Source organism: Stegostoma tigrinum, chromosome 9, assembly GCF_030684315.1.
Source record: "Stegostoma tigrinum isolate sSteTig4 chromosome 9, sSteTig4.hap1, whole genome shotgun sequence".
Taxonomy (NCBI): Eukaryota; Metazoa; Chordata; class Chondrichthyes; order Orectolobiformes; family Stegostomatidae; genus Stegostoma; species Stegostoma tigrinum.
The window spans coordinates 93993773-94013841 of NC_081362.1; the positions used below are offsets into that span (position 1 = coordinate 93993773).

At 42.3% G+C, this 20069-nt stretch overlaps 1 protein-coding gene across 4 annotated transcripts in view; it reads right to left on the bottom strand.

The window, feature by feature from the left end:
• The window catches only part of LOC125454703 (collagen alpha-1(XII) chain), a 266793-nt gene extending 255009 nt beyond the window's left edge, over positions 1-11784 (bottom strand). For 2 of the 4 annotated variants that reach the window (XM_048535772.2, XM_048535776.2), the window contains exon 1: positions 11614-11784. The gene's annotated coding sequence lies outside the window, so the exon portion shown is untranslated. Of the gene's footprint in view, positions 1-11523 lie in introns of all 4 variants that reach the window. The other 2 variants (XM_048535773.2, XM_048535777.2) reach the window with 2 other exon arrangements.
• Between the last annotated feature and the right edge of the window lie 8285 nt (positions 11785-20069).

A 20069-nucleotide genomic window follows, 5' to 3' on the forward strand; every position in this document is an offset into this window, starting at 1 on the left:
CTTGAAGCCAAGTGTGTGGAGTTCGCAGGGGCCACTAAGGTTGCACTGCATTGGAAATGGGAAGGTGGTGAGTATTTGGGAGGGAGGAATCACCTTGTTGGTTATGTGAGCAGGGTTGTCTTTCAATAAGTGGAGAACCTGGCATGGACTGTAAAAACTAGGAGAGCCCCTCGCTTCTCCTGATCCCTTGAGGAGGTTTACCCATAAGTCTTCACATGAGGAAAGGTGCCTGCCCAATGTGGGTGTTGGCTTCAATTGGGCTTCAGCATACATGAGCCCATCTGCCACTTACAACTTCACTGTTAAATGCCAGCAGGAAGATAACCATCATCCACCATCCCTGCTGATTTTATACACAGCTCCTTCCCAAAAGCACACTTCCATAGGGCAGTGTAAAATTCAGGCTCTGGATTGGATCATGAACCTCTTACATTCAGACTCAGAGATGAGAGCACTGCTGATTGAGCAGAGCAAAGCTGACACCTGAACATAGCAATTGTATTTGCTGTAAGAGTTGTGATCAATTCTCAAACACCATCCAACAGACCCCATCAGAATAAATGGTTCCCTCAGTTGGTAAGGCTATCTACCAGCTTAAATGCCCCCATAAATGATGCAAAGGAGTATAGATGTTCTCTGAAGATTGAAGTTTAGTTGGCAGAGATACAACACCAGAGTAACTATAACTAATTAATAATGGAATGAGTAAAAAAAATGTCAGGAAGTTTCCTGACATTACCCAGTCAAGAAAAATACTGTGTTTTCTATTTTACTATGGTGATAAATAGGACATGTTAGTGAAAATCCTAAAGATAGCATAAGAAATGTTACTGATGCCAACGTTACATATAGATTTATTTAAAACTGCACCTACCCATGACGTAACCTCTCCTGAAACTTTGCAAATTTCATCATTATGTTCAAATCCCTCCATCACTTTAACTCTCTCTATCTCTATGACTTTCTCTGGCCCTACAACCTCACATGATCAATTTTTTTTTGTCTCTCGCTTATTCTGGTCTCCTGCATGCTTTTCATTAATCCATCCTTGGCTGCATGTCCTCAGCAACTGAGCCTAAAATTCTGCAATTTCCTCCCTAATTATTATTTCCACCTTTCTGTTTTCCTTAAAGCTGGTCTTTTTGAACTAGCTTTAAGCTAAGCCTATCTCCTTCTTTGGTTCACTGTCAATTTTGTGCCTGTTTGGGCTCCTGTGATGCACCTTTGAAAGTTTTGCTACTTGAAAGACATTTAGAGATGGATGACCTAATTTTGCTTTTATGTGTTATGGGCTTCTGATGAAGGGGACTAAAGATTATGGAGATAAGACAGGAAAGTGGAGTTGAGGATTATCTGTGTAACCATAATTTCATTGAATGGCGGAACAGACTTGATGGACTGAATAATCTTATAGAAATGTGGGATAACATGGTGTAGAGCTGGATGAACACAGCAGGCCAAGCAGCATCAGAGGAGCAGGAAAGCTGATGTTTCAGGTCTGGAACTTCCTTCAGAAAAAAAAAATTCTCAGGAAGGGTATATATGGGTATTTATATATCTTATATAAGTGTGAGTTGTTGCTGTTGTTCTAACCAATCAGTACACTAGTCATTGCTTCTTCCTGCATGAATGATCTATTTTTAGTTATCTGATAGAACAGAACTTGAATTTTGCTGAAACAACAGACCTGCTGCCAAAGCTTCTCATCTTGAATTCATCAAAACAAATGCAAGAATTCCAAATTTTAAACATTCAGGGAACAAACAAGGGGCATCGTCTCAGAATAGGCATTTTAGACTGTGATGAGGAAGAATTTCTTCACTCAAATGGCAGTGAATCTTTGGAACTCCCTATCTCAGAGCGCTGTGGAGGCTTCAAGTCATTGAGTGGCTTCAAAACTGCAATCAATATATTTCTAGGTGCTCAAGATGGCAAAGGTGGGATATCTTGGGAAAGTGGAGTTGAGTTAAAAGATCAGCCTTGACTTGATTGAATGGCAAAGCAGGAATGACAGCCCAAATGGCCTATGCCTGCTTCTATTTCCTACCCTCCTGTGATCACAGCAATATATAGCATGTGAGAACAAGGTGCTGATTAGTTGACAAATTAGCTGAGATTGTGCTTATGTAACGTGAAATAAAATAAACACTGTTGGGTGAGATTCTGTGATTAGGCAGAACTTGCTCAACAAACATGAGAGCGCTGATAGCGACACTAACTTTCAATTTAAGATAATCATTTGAGCTCACAGTGGGTCTAATTTGCACTTGCTAGAAGTGACATACTGAGTGATACAAAGGGGCCCATTCTTTGCCAAAAAAAAATGATCAAGAAAGAACAAAAACTGATGGAGAAACTCAGCAGGCCCGGCAGCATCAGTGGAGAGAAAGCAGCATTAATGTTTTGGATCCAGTGATGCTTCTATTAGTTCTGCAGAAGGGCCACTGGAGACAAAACATTAACTTTGCTTTCACTCCACAGATGCTGCCAAACATGCAATTTCTGTTTTTGTTTCGGATTTCCAGCATTGGCTGTTCTTTATTTTATTTCAGAATATGTTTGAACTTTGCAGCTTTTGTGAATTACCTAAGATCTTGGGGAGCCAATAGGTTCCCATTGCTTTCTCCAGTCAGCACTGTTTCTTGTGTAAATTGGTGTGATCACTTGACATTTAGAATTCTTGCATTTGTCCTGATGAATACAAGACAAATAGCTTCAGTCATATTTCTTTCTTGTCTGTCTTTTTAGCAAAATACAAGACCGTAAATGCATTATATATAAATAATATATATATGTTACAGTTACACTCTGCCACTTCTATCAATGCAGTCAGATTTTGGATGTACTTCAACATTAGAATGAAAGCAGAAGTCAGGAGTTAGGTCTTGATTTGAATTACGAGGATATTGAGGCTGAGACATTCATTGAAATGGTTGGCTGAGTTCCCCTGGAGACTTCTGCCAATGTGAATTGTAGCACAGCCATGTTTTAATTGCATCAGTATTGACAATTGGAGCATGGAAGCCCTTTATAAACATTATTGCTACATGGTCAGACAGTTGTGACGTTCCTGCCTCATCAGTGCTCAATGTTACCGGCAGCACACACAGAGTTCTCATGGGATACTGTGAGGTAATCAGCTGTATGACTGTAATCTGGTGGCAATACATTGTGTGATACTCCAGATCAAAAACCAAGGACTAAGCTTCACTGCAGAGAAAAGAGTACATAATTCTGGCTGGCAGTCTCAGTTCAGTAATCATGGTGATCAGCTTTATCAGAGGCATCATCACTCATGTGAGATACTAATCAGATGGGTATCAAAAAATCCCTAGACAGTATTTGAAAACGATGGAGAATTCTCTGGGTGATAAGCCCAATATTCATTTCTCCAACTTCACCATTAAGACAGATTAATTTTATGGATTGAATTTGCTAGTTGAGGAAGCTTGGCTCAGTAAATTTAAACAGCACAACACTGACTTTGTTTCCAATGCACAATAATCCAGACAGCTGGAATGGTATAAGATATAGGGCTCCCAGACCTATGGGAATGTCCTGAGAGTCTCCAAGAAATCAAGGTTAATTTCCTGGATTCTACAACACATAATCAAGCAGTTCAGTAGAATAAAATAAACCAGGATATGCAATAAACAAAAAACAACATGCATTTCTAGAGTTCTTCTAACACTGTAAACTATCCTAGCCAGAGTGAAGAGGTAAGGAGGCAGAGGTCAGGTGTTTGCCAGAATGTGAGGTACAATCCCACACACTTTAGCTTTGTTTGCCTTGTTGCCATCTTCTGACAGAAGCTGGAAAATGCAATCCTTTTGTTTCCTCATGTTTAAAATACAACTTGTGCTGCAGGCATGCGTATACACATATACACACATGCGCACACAGGTACAAACCCGTTCACACACACTAATCCACATACTGACACATGCACACTGACTCACACAGTTACACACTCAAACACACATTCATGCACATACAGGCACGCGCTCACCCACAAAAAGCACACATTCACACCCTATTCACACATGAATAACTGACACAACCTCACCCACTTACTCTCACACACACAGATGCAGACAGACACAATGAAATAACAACATACATACACAAAGACAAAATCTACACATGTCATGTGAACAAATAGAAAACCTGTGAAGCCAGAGCAAATAATTCACAACAAGTTAGCATCCAAATTCAGTAGGTAACGGGAAAAGCAAATGAAATATTGGCCTTTATTTCAAAGGGAATACAGTACAAAAGTAGAGATTTTGCTAAAACTATAGAAGGCAGAGGCTGGGGCAGAGCTGGAATACTATGATAGACAAACAGGAGGCTGGAAGATCATAGCAAGCCAGGCAGCATCTGTAGGAAAGGAGCAGTCAATGTTTCAGGTACTACCCTTCTTCAGTCATGGCCTACTGTGTTCTTCCAGCCTCCTGTTTGTCTACCATGCATTCCAGCATCTGCAGTTTTTTTTTGTCTGTAACCTGGAATAATGTGAGCTGTTCACTTTATTTAAGGAGTAATAAATCAACATTGGAGGCAGCACAGAGAAGGCTCATTAGGTTTATTGCAGGTTTGAAGGGATTTTCTTAAGTTGAGAGGTTAAGCAGGCTGAGCTTATATTCTTTGGAGTTTGGAAAATTGAGTTAAGATCTTATTTAAACTTACAAGATTCTTAATATTCAACGTAAGAGCACTTGACAGTAGATGTACAATGGTTGTTTCCCCTTGTGGGAAAGTGTGGGATCAGTGGACATCATTTTCAAATAGGGGATCACCCATTTAAAACAGAGATGAAGAGGAATTTCTTCTCTCAGGGTTTAGAGAATCCTTTACAATAGAGGGCTGTCAAGGGTGGGTATTTAAGTATATTCAAGATTGTGATTTTTAAACAGTAAGGAAATCAAGGGTTACGGGGTAAGGCAGGAAAGTGGAGTTGAGGGTTATCAGATCAGCCACGATCTCATTGAGTCACAGAGCAGATTCAATGGGCTAAGCTGCTTACTTCTGGTCTCACATCTTATCATTTTAAATGTTTGTAACTTATTGTTTTAGTAAATCGAGAGGTCACTGAAGTGGTAATATCTCTGGACTGAGCCCTTTCATCATTGGAACAATGTTTCCACAAGGACCATCTGCACGTTTTCAAACACTGCCAGTTACTGACAGATGCCTGTGGTTACTGAAATATTCTGACTCCAGCAAGAATAAGGACAGTATTTATTTGAATGGCCTTAATTGTATTGGACATTACTGAGCTACTTCACAATTTCGTTCAGAGTTTAATTTGTCACAATACTCCAGTCAGGAGCCAAATGATATATTCTGACTGCCACAATACTAGGTTGCTGCCAAAAACTCGTTTATTCTGAGAGAGCTTTTGATGACGATCCTGTCATTCTTTATTTCTCCGAACTCACCTTTTCCTTCTATTCTTGCCCTAATGACACTAACGTTTTCCACAAAGCTTTGTCACCTTTATCATTTCAAATCCCCTACCTTCTGCAATATCTCAGGCCTACTTCAGTACTTCCCTCAGATGGCTGAATGATTGGTTTGTGAGTCAGTGATGACAAACAATGCAGGTTCGATTCCCACACTGCTTCAGGGATCAAACAAACACATTGATTTGGAGCCAATCTACCACCCGCTGAGAAAAAGAACAGGAAATGACATCACCAATGCAGGTAATGACATCACCAACCCAAGGAAACCTAACCAGATAAATAGAAAGCGGGACATAACACCAGCGCTTCGTCGGAGGCTCACTGATGATGTTACCTAGAATGGTGACGAAACGTCTGAAAACTAACCTTCCAGCTCAGCGAGCAAACTCACATCCAGAAACTCAACCTGAGCTACAAATCTTCTCAAAACTCACTAGGTCCCATCTTCTTCAACCTCTCCCATCACCTGAGGCGTAGTGACTGTCAGGTTAAACCACTACCAGTTATCTCTCTCTCTAACAAGACAGCAGCCTCTGAGACAATGGGAACCTCACATTTACCTTCTTGCCTCTTCACTTGCTAAATTCTACGACATGTTTCACCCTTTCTGGTTCTGATGAATTGGGAATTCTGTACCTCTCTTCACTGGCTCTGCCCGAACTGATACATATTGCAGCATTCTCAGCATTTATTGAAGTGATTGCCAAGTTGCTTCAAACTAATGTCTTCTCTTCCCTTACCCCTGACTCCATTCCACCCACTTACTATTCCCACCTGAAGAAATTGTAGGCTTCTTACTAGCTCATTTCTCCAACAATGCCCTAGCGCAAATGCTGATCATTCCTTTGAGAGCTTTGGAAGTGTGCTATTTAACCATACTAAACATCACAGCCTTGGCAAATTCTATCCCCAGTTGATGATCTCCAAACCTATCATCCAGACCCCTTACTCCGATATACACACAGATACTTCTGACAGAGAGAATAAATTGTGATCAACTTCCAGAACCCTGATCAATGACTCCCTTAACATTCTAACCCTAAATTGCTAAGGCACCAGCCTAAGAAGAAAGGTGAGTCATATCTCTGGGTACAGACTGAACATGTCAGAACAAAGGAACAGGGTAATACATTTCTATCTCATCTCATTCTAGTATGTTCCACAGTGAATTTACCACAGATGAGGTCACTTTGGCAATGTAGGGAACATGTAAGACTATTTCTGAAAAGTAAGATCACACCGGCATCAATGAGACAATGTGTTAATAATGCTGATTTGGCGGGTGGAATAACTATTCACGAGGATGCTACCCTCCTAGTGCCCTGGTGATCTTTCCTGTCAGTGAGAGAACAAAGTGTTTAACCTTAGTCTCATCTAAGAGACAGCGCCAGTGACAGAGTGGCACTCCCCCAGGTCTGTACTGCGAGTTGTGGAAATAACTGGGATGTAAGTGTGTGTATGTGTGTGTGTATGTGTGTGTGTGTATGTGTATGTGAATGTGTCTGTGTATGTGTCTGTGAATGTATGTGTCTGTGTATGTGCCTGTGTATGTGTGTGTGTATGTGTATGTGTCTGTGTATGTGTCTGTGAATGTGTGTGTGTCTATGTTTGTGTCTGTGTATGTGTGTATGTGTCTGTGTATGTGTCTGTGTATGTGTTTGTGCATGTGTATGTGTGTGTGCCTGTGTATGTGTGTGTGTGCCTGTGTATGTGTGTATGTGTCTGTGTGTGTGTCCGTGTATGTGTGTGTGTGCCTGTGTATGTGTGTGTGCCTGTGTGTGTGTCTGTATGTGTCTGTGTATGTGTGTGTATGTGCCTGTGTATGTGTGTGTGTCTATGTTTGTGTCTGTGTGTGTGTGTGTGCATGTGTGTCTGTGTATGTGTGTCTGTGCCTGTGTGTGTGTGGATGTTTGTGTATGTCTGTATATGAGTGTATGTGTGTCTGTGTGTGCGTGTCTGTGTGTGTCTGTGTGTGTGGCGGAGGTGGGCGGAGGGGGAACTGGTGAAGGAAATCTGTCATATCACAAAATTTACAAAACATTCAACTGGGAAATCAGCCTTTCCAGGCAGATATGAGAGACTAAAGACAGCAGACAGTGACCTATAAAGAGATTTGCGATGGTTAATACAGACATTTCAGAGGAACAATGGACGGAATTGTAAATCCAGAGTGAACAGGAACCATCTCATCCACCTCTGATGGCCCAAAATCCCATTCGGAATGGGGCTTTAGCTAAGGCTGTAAAGGTCCGAGATAATCCACACAGGAAGAAACAATTTTGTTTTGTTATTTTTTCACCCAGCGATTGGGATTTCGGACGATCCGGTTGGAAGAGAACCGACTGGGGAGGGAAGAAAGATTGAAAACCGGGGGACTAATTGTGCGGCCCTCACGAGTACGATGGGCCAAACGATCTCCGTCAGGGCAGTGTCTGTGGAAAACTCAAGGAGGACTATAAACCCCTCCCCCCCCCCTCCCCAGTGGCTGTGCCAGGCCTGATTTTGGGTGCTCATGGAAGAGAGATAATGATGGAGATTTCCCTGAGAAAGAAAGACGCGTGAAGTTTAGTTTTCAAACAATTTTTTTTGTCTCGTTGTACACTCAATATTACTCAAGAGGTTGCTCTGCATTCTGGAGGCTGAAAATGTGTCTAACATCAAGCAGTGCTGCGGATTGGGTCATGTGTGACATTGTGGTAAGCCGGTATCCACTGATCTCTCCACCCAGTGTAGAGCTGGATGAACACAGCAGGTCAGGCAGCATCAGAGGAGCAGGAAAGTCAACGATGCTGCCTGACCTGCTGTGTTCCTCCAGCTCCACACAGCATTACACTGACTCCGATATCGGCAGCTCTTACTATCTCCCACTGGTTTCTCCCTTTTTACTATTATTCATCGATTGGCCTTGACTCAAATTCCTTGAAGCTTCAGACACGGAGGATTGTTGGGCGCTGGGGCTGGTTCAGTTTTGGGTCATCCCCTTCCCTTCCTGACAGTTTTGTGGGGATGTCCCAGCTCTGAGAACAGAACAAGTAAATCTGCGTGTGGAGGCAGGCTGGCAGACACAGGGGAGGAAGCTGACAGAAGGCTATTCAGCCCATCGAGGCTGATATCTGCCGCTATCTGTCATTGGGAAGTTAGATTTTATATTGTCTCCCGGATTTTCTACGGAATTAAAAAGCCCGTTTGCAAACTTGCTGTCTCTCAGCGCTCAGCAGTTTGCAATTAACCTACGACTCCCTTTCTGCTTTCCTTGAAAGTGTTCCTGAAGAGGGTACTCAGCCGTGCGGCATCCAGTATAGAGTTTAATTTCCACAGACAGCCGTACTGTTGGAGGAACACAGAGACGTCTGAATAGACCCTCCCCAGTTCCAGTCTGATGCAGCCTCGATCTCTCCTCGTAAATCACTACCCATTCTTCCCCTGTCTCCATATCTACCCAGTTCCTTCTCTCTCTCTCTCTCCCCCACGTTTCAGGCGAAGTCTGGAAATCATAAAGATGGTTTGAACCAGCTGGGGGCAGACTCAAAGGCGAGCCCACGAGGGCTTCACCAAGCCGACGCGAAGTTAATATGTGTACCTGCCAACTCCCTACCCAGCCGCTCTGCACTAACTCTTCCACTGCCTCTCAGTTGCTGCGATCGGGGAGGACGGGAGGGGTTCTGGTCAATTCCTTTGCAAAGAGGTTCCCCTTTGGTTATAGATTACGTCAACAACTTGTACTGAGATAGCAGCTCGTAAAACTCTGCTCCGTGCTGTTATACCCGAAAGCAAAACAAAACCGAACTCTTTCTGAGTCTGTGGATTGAATGACTAAGGCTTGAGTTTAGACTTGCTGAGGATGCGTGGACATTCCTATTCACGTGAAGGAATAGCACAAATTCTTTCTCTCACAACTTCTCAGCTTCCCCTACACAGACATAGACATACACAGACATAGATACGCGCGCACACACACAAACACACAGACACACACAAACACACATACATACAGACAGACACAGAGAGACAGACGCAGGCACACACAGACAGACACACACATGCAGACAGATATACACAGACGCACACTCAGAGACACATACAGACACAAAGACACACAGACATACATACTCAGACATACAGACACACACAGGCACACTCAGATGCACATTGACACACGCATACACAGACTCACACTGACACACAGACACGCACACATACACACAGACTCACGTGGACACACACACACGCATACGCTCACGCACATTGACACACGCACGCACACAAACACAGGCGGACACCGAGTTCTGATAAAGCAAACCTCACCTTGAAGTCGCCCTTGTCCTGTCAGACCATAGGGCTGCTCTCTCATTAACGAGAGACAAACGGCGATGGTTTAACCTGAGGGTCACCGGTCTCAGATGTTAACTTACCGTTCGGGTGAATTCGCAGTTTATCTCTCGCCCAACGTCTCTTTCAGATTCACAACTCCCTTTCTCTATGTTGTACATTTGTTCCTAAAGCAATAATCTCTGAACTAGCTCTCTCCTCTCCTCACCCCCACCAAAACTACTTAAAAACATTACGGTGACCCTTGCTGTGATAGCAAGTTTACAACGACATTCAGTCACGCAGTCCAAAGTGGGAATAAACCGAGAGTTTTAGAACACGTACGCTGTTCTGGTAGCAGGTAAAACCGGGTAATATCACTCTCATGTCGGTTCAAGATACCAACTCATAGACAATTCATAGATATTTTGCTCCAATTTTTTTATTTCAAATAACGAACAGGCAGAAAAACTAAATTTAATATTTCGTAGTGATTGTCTTTTATACCTAAGTGGCAGTCGGCGTTATATTTCAGTGACTGATATTAGAAAAAAAATACTTTTTTTAAGAAAAGTTTTTTTATGTTGGACTTTAAAAGTCCAAGTCGCCTGCTTCGGTAGTGAGCTGGTGTTACACCGCCGCCTCGCGGCCTGACCGCGGATCTGCACCCAGGAACCAGCAGGGGTTCAGGCGGAGTGCTCTCAGAATCTCCCTGACTCCACGTGGAGGAGCAGCCAGGTCTGTAAACTCTCCGTTTATGTCGTAGAATGAAAATAATAGCCAACGCATTCGCACACAGCGCTGTCCCTGTATCAAAGACGTCAAGCAGCCGAGCAGTGATTATATTTAAAAGGGGGTTTCAGACAACAAATTACATTGCAAACTAAAACCAAAAAGTGTTCAACGCTAAAAATTAGTGAGCTTTCTTCCTGGATTATTGGACAGCAGATTAGAGTTAAACTATACCGTCATGGCCAGTCATTATTTTAAACTTGTTTCTAACTTCTCATGATTACAGGTAACTTTTACAAACTGAGACGAACAACATCGTTGTGTCCGTGTCGATGTGATTTTTACCATTATCCACCCTAGTCCAACACTACACCTCCACATCATCTGTCGGTGTCTGTCTCTTTCTGTTTCTTCCTTTGTGTGTTCATGTCGCTGCGAATATGTGTCTGTGTTTGCCTGTTTATGTCTGTGCATGTGTGCCTGTGTGTGACTACAGAGCGGACGGTGTATCGAATCTCCCTCGTTGCTTGCCAGCCCCTCTCTCAGGAGTAGCCCCCTCTCTCATCATCCTGAATCTGCCCCACCCCAGAGGCTCACTCTGGAGTATTCTCAGTCGAGGATCAGTTCTGGGACTTTTTTTTCCTCAGTGAGAATAAATGTAAGCCTACAGCTGTTTCTTTGTTCCTGTTTCACAAGAGCAGATCAAACTTTCTAGGGATAACTCGAGAGTATCTCAATGAGTTCCTTTCACAATCCAAACTGGAAGCAAATCGCGCGTTCCAAATAGAGTGAAAAAAAGTATCAGGTAGTTTAAAAATAAAACCGGACAGTAAGCATAAGGTAAACTATTGCAGTGAGTTGCTGGCACTCACTAATTATATCTCAATTCAGGTTCACTGCATTGAGAGATTAGACAAAACATTAATTCTAATACAACCACGCTTCATTTAAAATTTCCATATACGTATGTACATCACGAAATGCATTCAGATTTGTAAATAAATTTCATCCTTACGTTAGACACACACAGGCAGGAGTGAAATCATTTTTTAAGAAAATGAAATCGCTTGCATTAAACCCTGTAGTGAATGAACGAACAGCAAACCTGTGCAGACAGGGAATTCCTGTAGACGGAGGTTAGCGCTGAGAGGCAGGGATTGAGTTAGGGAAGTTGGGGAAGTCCTTTTAGCCGATTGACTCTCAGCCTGCAGTCTCTCTCTCCCTCTGTGCCTGACTGAAATGGGACGATCCTATGTTGGAAAGCCCTGCTTAATACTGACCTATTCTATAGCCTATGCAACAGCGAAAAAAAATGCCGCTTTCGTAAACCATTACGAAACGAGACTTTGAGAGGGAGGGGGCTAAACGTGAAAAGGGAAAAAGAATGTCATAGTGGGATCATGCAATATCTGACTTGAATAAAGGCAGCCAACATTTCGCATACTTGTCTAACGTAATTACATTCCATTGTTAATGCCATCATCATCTTCATACAATATTCTTCAAGCCAAGTCTGAGGACTCCAGACACACAGTTCAGAGTTTAGCAGTGAATCCGACAGAAGTAATTGTCCCAAACAGCCTGAATCTTTACTGTGAGATTTTCAACACCTACACCATCATTTGCTGCAAAACCTGCTCTCGATTTATTTGCCCTTTAGAGTTGCGGGAAAGAAACCCAATCTGTTTTTGTTCAAATCCGCTTATGTGGAGTTGGATTAAAAACTTCGGACTTTTTAACTCCAGAACTTCGAGCAGAATTGGGACTTTGCAATGTTCTCCTTTTTTTTGCTTCTAATCTGTAATTGTTAGCGGAAGGTCTTCCAAATGATGGGATTTTAACATTTGCAAATTATAGTCATGTCTTCTTCAACGGTTCATTAATTTTGTTCAGTCTTCAACACCCCCCGAATTTAAACAACCGCCTTCCCATATCCCCTACCCGCTCTCCTACTGAAGTAGACAGAATAATGATTCCCTAATGCCTACCCCCGCCCCAAACCGTCCACCCCCTACTCCGCATTTCTCCTTCACGCGTTGCAATTAAGAAAGTCGTCTCCACCGCAAGGAGTAGATCAGTCCGGGGCTTCTCTATGACCGCCTTCAGACCCCGTTCAGTACTGTGTCTAAAAACAGCAGAAGGGCTTATTGTTGCTTTTATGAGATAAGGGGAAACTGCAGCAAGATTGTCAATAGCAGGAATGAAATCCAATCCAGCGGGCTCTCTCCTGCTCAAGGGCTGACCACAGTGACCTGTCTAGACATAACTGCATAGCAAAATGCGGTAATGCTTATCGCTGGGATTCCAGTCAATAGACTTCCTTGGGATACTCGCTATGGATCCTCTAGTAAAACAGGGGACAACCTGGCAACGCGGAGGAATCCCTTCGACTGGCGAATTTATTGGTCTTACGCAAATCGGAAGAACTTTGTCTTTCCCCTGCTGATTTTGGGAATGAGTTTGGGACAGAGGGGGCGGGAAAGAACAACAGTTGAGTTATTGGTCTGAGCTGATGCAATGCAATTAGTGAGAGATCTTTCCAAAGTATTGACGGTGCGGGAGGCGGTCCCTTTAATGAACCAGAGAGAGAGAGAGAGAGAGAGAGAGACACACACACACACACACACACATTTAACAACTTGATCTGAAATGATAGTTCTAACATTTCATCACAAATGCAGCCCTTTAGTTGTATCCTGAGGATTGGGAACTTTTCGAACTCATCTCAGAGAGCACCGTTTAGATATTTTCTTCTTAAGCCATGCTCTAAGGCTAATGATTTCCAGTCTGAAAGTAACAGGAACCCAGGCTGGAAACGTTACTGGGTTTGTATGTTTATCCTCTAGACTTGGAGCTCACGGCGAAATAATAAAAATAGAAAATTCCCAGAAGGTCAGACGCAAGAGAGGGATGCCTAACCTGAAGAAGTTACCCTCCTCCCTCCGGACCAACCTCAGGGAATCTCTCTCCCATTGCAACTCTCTTGTAATCTACTCTCCATCTTCGGTCCGCCTCCCCCTCTCTCCCTATTTATTCCAGCTCCCTCACCCCATCCCCCTCTCTGATGAAGGGTATAGGCCCGAAACGTCAGCTTTTGTGCTCCTAAGATGCTGCTTGGCCTGCTGTGTTCATCCAGCCTCACATTTTATTATCTTAGAAAGGATGCTATTTGGTTTTACCTTGTCCCTACCATATTTGCATACGAAACAGAGATGTTAGACACTTCTTATCCTCTCTGTTAACTGAAAACACAAGCAGAAACAATTCATCTGAAATAGGAGATAATGGGAACTGCAGATACTGGAGGATCCGAGATAACAAAGTGTGAAGCTGGATGAACACAACAGGCCAAGCAGCATCTCAGGAGCACAAAAACTGACGTTTCGGGCCTAGACCCTTCATCAGAAAACTTTTCTGATGAAGGGTCTAGGCCCGAAACATCAGCTTTTGTGCTCCTGAGATGCTGCTTGAGCTGCTGTGTTCATCCAGCTCCACACTTTGTTACATCTGAAATAGTTCTATTTTACATACGAATATGAGAACCTGGAGCAGAATCAGATCATTAAACTTCTTAAGCCTGTTCTAACATTTAATACAATCATAGCTGATTCCAACTCCACCTTTCTGCCCAGTCTCCATAACCCTTCAATCTGTTGCTAATTAAAAATCCGTCCATCTCCTCCAATTTTCCCAATGTCCCAGCATCTATCACATTCTGGGGCAAAAAGTTCCACAGATTGTCTCTCCTTGAGAGAAGTAATTTCTCCCCATCTCTGTTTTAAATCGCTACTCCTTATCCTAAAACTATGATCTCTCATTCTAGATGGTCCCAAGAGAGGAAACATCCTCTCTACAAATATTTTATCAACAGCCTTTAGCATTTTATACACCTCAACTAGATCTGTTCTCATTCTGCTAAAATCCAGAGAGTACAGGCCAAAACTGCACAACCTCTCTTCATAAGCCAAACCCCGATCCCTGGGAGTCAATCTATTGAACTTCCTCTGAACTGCATCCACTGAAATTATATCCCTCCTCAAACAAGGGGATCAAACTTGTGCGCAGGATTCCAGGTGCAGTCTCAGTAATGTCTTGTACAGTTGCAGTAACACTTCCCTACTTTTACACTCCATTCCTTTAGGAAAATGCTAAAATTCCATTTGCCATTTAAAGGGGGTTCAAGGACAAAGACAAAGATGGAGATATTGTTGAACCAACCTCTGATGGCCAACAAAACATTTGATTGGAACCCATACTGCAGCTATAGAGTACCTAGGTCAGGCAACTGCTTTATAACACTCTAGTTTCACCTCATTTGGAACACTATGTTCGATTCTGAGCATTCCCAATTTTTTTTAAAAAAGGATGTGAAGATAATGGGGACGTTAAAGGACATACTTAATCCAATGTTTCAGGGCTGAGGGATTTTGTAGCTGGACAGAGAAAGCCAAGGTTGTTCTCCTCAGAACTGAGAAAGTGGAGAGGAGATTGAAGAGACAAGTATAGAAAAAAGGAAATGCATGGAATCTGCTCCCCATGGAGGAAAGATTTCAGTTTATTCTCAACACTGGGGAGCATTCCATCACACTCCTGATCTGTGCCTTGGGAACAGACTTTGGGCAGTCAGGAGGAAAGTTACTTGCAGTAGGATTCCTAGCTTCTAATTTGCTCTTGTAGCCATTCTATTTATATGGCTAATCTAGTTCAGCTTCCAGTCAATGTTTACAGAATGTTGATAGTGGAGGAATCAGAGAAGGTAATGTCACAGATAGAAGTGGGAGAAATCATAATGGGAGATAAGGAAATGTCAGAGATGGTAAGCAAATATTTTGTGGTCATATTCAAAGCAAAAGACATGAAAGAAAGACTAGAAATAGTCAAGAGGTAAGGGAGTGAGGAACTCATAGTAATTAACATTGGCATAGAAAAGCAACACATCATTGGTGGGACTGAAAACTCTATTTCTCCCAAAGATCTGGATTCTATGATTTTAGACAAAGTGACTATAGGAATGGTAGTGCTTCTAATCCTCCCAGTTTTCTTACCTTCTGGAACAACCTCAGGATGGAAAGGTATTAAATATACCTCTGCATTTCAAGAAAGGAGGGACAGAGAGGGCAGGGGACTACTGGTCAATTCACTTAATATGAGTTGTTGGAAAAATGCTTCCTATTATTAAAGAAGTGATAACAGACCTCACAAAAGGTTGTATTAGGGTTAAACAGGTTCAACATTGTTCTACGAAATGAAAATCATATTTTTAACAAATCTGTTAGAGTATTTTTCATGATATAACTAGTTTAATTTATAAAAATTTTCTTTTGAAACTTGAGCTTCTTTGGAAAGGCCAGTAACTATTGACCATTCGCATTTTCCTTTTAACATTTGGTGGTACGTTGCCACAATTGGCTTTCTCAGCCTTTACAGAAGCTGGCTAAGAGCCAACCACATTTCTGTAGATACGGGGTCACATGGTTGACCAGACATAAGGAGAGATGACTTGCTTCTCTAAAGTGCAGTAATGAACCAGATGGGTCTTTAGTGACAAGCCAGTAGCTTCATAATTAAACTAGTATTTAACTCCAGTTTTATTAATTAATTTAGGACCACAGAGAACAAGTGAATGTAATGTACACAGATGATATGTAATAAGATGTCGTGCAGTAAGTTGTTACATTCAACTCGGGCTCAAGGCATTGGAATAATGTATCAGCAAGGATAGAAAATTGTGAGTCGACAGAAAACAGAAGCTAGGAATAAATGGGATACTTTCGGGTTGGCAACTCAGTCCTGAAGAAGGGTAATACCCTAAACGTTGGCTTCTTTTCTCCAGATGCTCCCTGGCTTGCTGTGTTCTCCCAGCCTCCAGTGTGTCTACCTTCGATACCAGCATCTGCAATTTATTTTGTCTCTAATGATGTTTCTAGGTTTGCTTATGATTGATGCGAATATGAGTGAGTAGGTGACACACAGGATGGAATAGAATCAGGAAGTTCCAATGAATAGGCATAAAGATGGCAGATTGCATATAAGATGATGAAATATAAAATATGTGTTTTGGGTGAAGGAATAGAAAAGTGGCTTTATTTTGGAAAATTAAGCGACAAGTGAGTATTGATGGGAAAGAGGGCTTTAGATGTCATTGTACGAAAATTACAGAAATTTAGTATGAAATGGTGTTGGCAGTGTCTTAGAGTTTACCCTGGGAATTTGATTTGCTGTGGTAATGACATGTACATTGTAATCTGGAGCTGTAGATGGTGACGATAGAATCCCCAAGTATTTTTCCACCATGTGGCTCACCAGGAATCTCGACCGTCCTTGCAGGTTCCCATTGGTGAGTGTTGAAATGCACTATGATGATACCTTCCTTGGCCTTCAAGTCCTGGAGTGGCATCAGTGCTTCTGGCTCTGAAGCAGGGACACTATTCAGTGCAACAAAAGACCCCTTCGACATGCAGGTACAAGTAATTCAGAAAGAAAGCTCACTGCACAGCGAAGCAGCTGCAGCTACTTTGTTAAATATTTTTGAGGCAAAGGTAGGTAGATTTTTGAACAGTAAAGGAATTAAGGAGACTGGGGAGTAGGCAGGTAAGTGGAGCTGATCCACGAAGAGATCAACCATGATTGTATCTTATCGAGCAGAGCAGGCTCAAGGGGCCTGTTGGCCTACTCATGCTCCTAATCCTTATGTTCTGAACAATTATGAGACATTCCTTGGTTTGACTGGAGTCTAGTACTCAAGCCTTGGTCTCAGCTTGCTATTTAGTATGGGGCCGTGGAGAAATATCTTCACTCAGAGCTTGCGAATCTTCGGAATCCTCTAACCCAGAGGACGCTCATTTGTGATTTTTAAGGGGTTACGGTCTCAGTACGACCTTACATAATCTTAACTTCTCTTCCTGACATTTGCATTCCATCCCCTTCACATTAAAGGCTAATATGCCTTTTGCTTAGGTAATTGCCTCTCAACGTTGAGAAGTCATAACGGGACGGAGGCCTTTAGTAACCATGGGTGGCACAGAAGCAAAATAATCTCAAAATTACAGTACACAGAGGGTCGAAAAATTTTAGCTTGCAAGATAAAGGTATAGAACCAGTTTTGAAGGAGCTTATAAACATGAAGGACTGAAAGAATTGGTGCAGTCACTGCTGTGACCCAGCAGGAGGGTCTTGTCGTGCAGTGGTAGTACCCATACCTCTGGGCAAGGCTATCTGGGTTTAAATCCCACCTGCCGTGAAAGTGTATCACAACATGTCCAAACAGGAAAGCTACAGCAACTATAGACATTCAATGCTGGTTATAGTGTGGGGCAGAGTATTTACGTAGAAATTAGAGATACACATAACAAGGGTAATACAACAATCACATGCATTTCTATCATCACAAAGAATAATCAAACCTAATTTTCAGTAACCTTATGGAGTACAATGTCAGGGAATTAGTCAGGCTGATTTTCTTTAGATCAGTGTGCTGAGGCACGAAGAAGCGAAGAGGAATGGACATAGGAAAGTACAGAGATCTGCGTTTAATGCTGAGATGATGCCCTTTTGAAATCCTAAAGTCATTGTCAGATTCAATATGGATTTTTGAAGGGAAAATTGCATTTGAAAAATATGCTTTAATTTTATAAGGTGATAACTAGCAGGGTGGATAAAGTTGCAGGAGAGCCGCAACAATGGGGAATACTATATTAACACAGATTGAGGATTGATTAGGAACAGAGAAAGTAGGTATAAACAGGTTATTTCAGATCAATAGTGTAATTAGCTGTGTACTGCTAGAATCTGTGCTCAAGCCTCAGCTGTATACAACCTACATTAATGACTTGGATGTGAGTGCTAAGTGTAACGTACTCAAGTTCATTAACAATACAAAGGTAAGGTAGGATTTAAGCAGTGAAGAAGCTGCAAAGATAAGCAGATAGGTTGGGTGAATCAACGAAAAGTGGAAAGTGAGATATAATGTGAAGAAACATGAGATTGTTCATTTTAGAAGGCCCTGGTGAGACCACATCTGAAAATAATGTGTACAATATTGGTTACATTATTTCAGGAAAGTGCAGCAAAGGTTTACCAGGCTGATTCCAGGGACGACAGGTCTGACATATGTGGAGAGATTGACTAGGTTGGGATTGTTTTCACTGGAGTTCAAACAAATGAGGAGGATCTCATAGAGACTCATAAAATTTAACAGGACTGGACAGAGGAGAAGCATGGAGGATGTTCCCGATGGTGGGTGTGTTCAGAACCAGGGGTCACAGTCTGAGGATTCAGGGTAGATGGTTTAGGACGGAGATGAGGAGATATTTCTTCAACCAAAGAGTGGAGAGCCTGTGGAATTCATTACCACAGGAAGTAGTCAATGCCAAAACATTAAATGTATTCAAGAGGCGACTAGATATAGCACTTTGGGGTGAATGGGATCAAAGGTTATGGGGAGAAAGCAGGATTAGGCTATTGAGGTGGACGATCAGCTATGATTGTGAAGCATGGTGGAGCAGGCTTGGAGGGTTGAATGGCCTCCTCCAGTTCCTACCTTCTCTGTTTCTATATCAACATGTTAGAAACATATCAGAGCAGCTGTACCAGACTAATATAACAAAATGTTGGACAGGCTCAGCTGTAACCTCTAAGTTTAGAAGAGCCAAAAGTGTCTCGACTGGTGCATAAACAATCCGAGAGCTCTTGACAGAGTCAATGTGTAAAGGATCATAGAATTATAGAATCCATACAGTGTGGAAACAGGCTCTTTTTGGCCTAACAGGTCCACACTGACCCTCAGAACATCCCACCCAGACCCATCCCTCCATAACCCACCTAGCCAACACATCCCTGAACACTATGGGCAATTTAGCCTGGCCAATTCACCTCACCTGCACATCTCTGGACTTTGGATTGTGGGAGGAAACCAGAGCACCTGGAGGAAATGAGGTTTCCTCTTGTGGGTGAATCTACGACCAGGGTCACAAAGCAGAGGTGAGATAGATGGATTTTTCTCGCCAAGGATTGAGAGTCTGTGGAATTCTGCTCCTAAAGAAATGGTGAAAGCAAGGTCCTTGGCTGTTTTAAAGACAGAGGTGGATAAATTTTTGTTAAGCAAGTGTCTGAAACGCCATTGGGGTAGGTGGGAATGTGGATTTGAGATTGTAATGGCATCAACTTTGATCTTATTTATTGGTGGAGCAGGCTTAAGGGGATTAATGGTTGGCTCGCTTGTATTCACCTTAATATGTAAATTTCAAAATAGCATATTATCCAAGTCATTCCAAGAAGTTGGAAAATAACAATTTTCAGAGAGTTCTGGGTGTATTTGTATATGAATAATCAAAAGCTACCTAAAGACAGGATAGTGTTTATTACAAAGGGAGGGCTGAAGCACTTCAGTGGTAAGGAAAGTGCTAAATGTGCTAATGATGAGACAATGCCCCTTGGAAATCCTGAAGTCATTGTCACATTCAGTATGGAATTTTAAAAGGAAAATTGCATTTGTAAACTATACTTGAATTTTATGAAGTGATAACCAGCAGTGTGGATAAAGTGGGAGGAGATCTGCAATTT